At 32.3% G+C, this 2,855-nt stretch overlaps 1 pseudogene; it reads left to right on the top strand.

Annotated features, from left to right (window-relative positions):
- Positions 1-380: 380 nt before the first annotated feature.
- LOC133198311 (inner centromere protein-like) lies at positions 381-2,206 on the top strand (annotated as a pseudogene).
- The last annotated feature ends 649 nt before the right edge of the window (positions 2,207-2,855 follow it).

The following is a 2,855-nucleotide window of genomic DNA, read 5'->3' as shown; positions in this document are numbered from 1 at the left end:
ATAGCAATTAAGTATATATACAATGATTAGTATTTTGATGTTTTAATTATTTGTCTGTGTCTTATCTCATCATTCATTAAAAATACAAAAGTAATTATAGAAATTTAATTAATTTTAAATGTCAATATTAACAAATTGTGAACATCTCTAGATTCATAAAATACTTTTAGTGACTTTATATCATGGGGGGGGGGGGGGGGGAGTTGGTTTCCATTTTTGACACCTAGTTCTGGTTCTACAGCATGAATAAAATTGAGAATTAAGAAATATATCTATAATTTTGTATCCTTAACTGGTAAGAGATACACTTTTCAAATGAAAAAAAGATAAATGAATTGTATCATTGAAATAAATGTGTTTTTTAAGTGTCAGGAGATAAGATGTCTAGTAGGCGACTCAAGGAGAAAGAGAGGCTTCGCAAAAGAAAAAGTAGAATTTCTCACCAAGTATGTATCTTCTTTCCTGCTAAGTATATGCATGCTTATCTTTCTGCATCGAATAATATCAATAATTTTAATGGTAAAAATTGATACTGGTTTGTGTCATTAATTATGTTCATTTATCACACAAGCAATAATGCTATGGATTTAGACAACAAATTTCCCTGTCACAGATAATTTAATCTGCCACTCACCTTTTCTCAAATAATTACATAGCAAATGACAATAGTAATTTGGATAATAACAAGATTCATCCACAATCTGTCAAATGTAAATGATATACAAGATTTTTTTTATGGTTGTATAGTACATGCATGTGCATTATGGTTTTTAGTTTTTCCAGTCAAGATGACATTAACAGATCTTCAGTACAGCAAACGCATGAACATCCTAATGTTATTAAGGCAACAGAGTTTGGTTCTTGTAAAGAAAAACCTATCCATTCCCTGGTCAATGTCTCTTGTGGTCAAAATAAGGTGAATTTTGTCTAATTTATAAATCTTGAAAGTATTGTGAATGGTGTTGTAATCAACTGTATTACAAGTAAGCTTTTTTGATTCAGTACCTAATGATTTCATTACCAATAGCATGCAATATATTTGTAAAAATATGTGTTTATATTTTCTTATGTTTTTAAGAATACAGCCAACATTGATGTGTTTGGTGTACCCATCAACTACAAAATACCAAATACTGTACAAAGGGAAAGAACTCCTGTTAGGAACACTGTGAATAAGGAGATTGATGAGTCACTACAAAGGGAAAGAACTCCTATAACAAATTTGGATCTTTTGGAGAAAAATGAGCAAATGTCAAAAATTAAGGTAAACATACCCAACAATCGTAATAAAGATATTTTTCTGTAGTGTATCTACTCTGTATGAATGTAAGTTAGCTATCTATATAAAAAAAATAGTACCTCTTTTGACTTAATAAATTCTGTAAATTATGTTTCTCTTGTAATGTCATTTTTTAATGTCTTTCACATGATTTTCGTTTACAACAGACTTTATACATGAGAGAACTTATGAGAAGAAAGAGAGAAGATGTCATCTACAGGCATAGAGAGCCAAAAAAAAAGATTTAAAACGAAAACAACAAAAAAGAAATGAAGAATTAAAGAAGGGAGATGATAAAGTTTGCAAGCAAAAGGAGAGAACTATAAAGAGGAAATTAAAGAGAGCAGATAAAGATTACAGAAAAGCTGAACAAGAAAGAGACACATCACGTAGAAAAAAAGTTAGAGAAAATTTCAAATACAAGACAGCTGAAAAAAAAACGAGAAACATCGCAAAGAAAATTACATAGAAATAATCCAGAATATAGAATGGCTGAACAGGAAAGAGACACATCACGCAGAAAAACAGTTAGAGAAAATCTCAAATACAAGACAGCTAAAAAAAAAACGAGAAACATCACAAAGAAAATTGCATAGAAATAACCCAGAATATAGGATGGCTGAACAGGAAAGAGACACATCACGGAGAAAAACAGTTAGAGAAAATCTCAAATACAAGACAGCTGAAAAAAAAAAAGAGAAACATCACAAAGAAAATTGCATAGAAATAATCCAGAATATAGAATGGCTGAACAGGAAAGAGACACATCACGGAGAAAATTGCATAGAAGAAAACCAGTACATAAGGCAGTTGAAAAAGAACGAGAAACAAATGCCAAGAAAAGAAAACGCAGAGATCAAGACTTTAGAGAAAGAGAGAAAATAAATAATACATTGTATCGTAGAGCAAAGAGAAGAGATCCTGTCTACAGAGCCAATGAAAAAGAAGGGGATACAAGAACTGAACAGGAAACATCCACTGACCAGTGCATCAGCAATTTTCAAAGAGCAGTAGAACAAGGACCAGTGTACACTTGTACAAGCTGCTATCAACTCCTGTATAAGCACAGTGTTTGTAAATATTCAGGTGCTTTTTCACATCAGGACAAACAGAAAGATGCTGTAAGAAAATTGCTTGATTTATGTCCACAAACAGTCAGTGCTGCCGGAGAGATATGGGTGTGTAAAACATATCAGTCACATATGAAAAAGGGCAAAATTCCACCATCAGCAGTGCTGAATAAAATGCACTTTACAGATCAAGGCTCCCTCCGTGACTTAAATCCTCTAGAACAAACATTAATTGCTGCAAGATTACCTTTCATGAAAATTCATCAAGCACCCATAGGTAAACAACATTTTATCAATGGAAATGTTGTGATGGTACCAGCTGATGTTTCCAACACAATTAAAAATCTTCCAAGGCTTCCCTCTGATACTGCTACAATAAAAGCCACTCTTAAAAGGAGACTGAGATACAAGCATCATGTGTATTGTTTGAATATACGACCAGAAGCTGTACGAGAAGCTGCAAAGTTTTTAGCTACAACACCTTTATACAAAGAACATGGAATCTC

This window comes from Saccostrea echinata, unplaced genomic scaffold (assembly GCF_033153115.1).
Source record: "Saccostrea echinata isolate AGI-Se365-2 ecotype Australia unplaced genomic scaffold, CSIRO_AGI_Sech_v1 ptg000033l, whole genome shotgun sequence".
Taxonomy (NCBI): Eukaryota; Metazoa; Mollusca; class Bivalvia; order Ostreida; family Ostreidae; genus Saccostrea; species Saccostrea echinata.
This window is presented reverse-complemented; position numbering and strand designations above follow the sequence as displayed.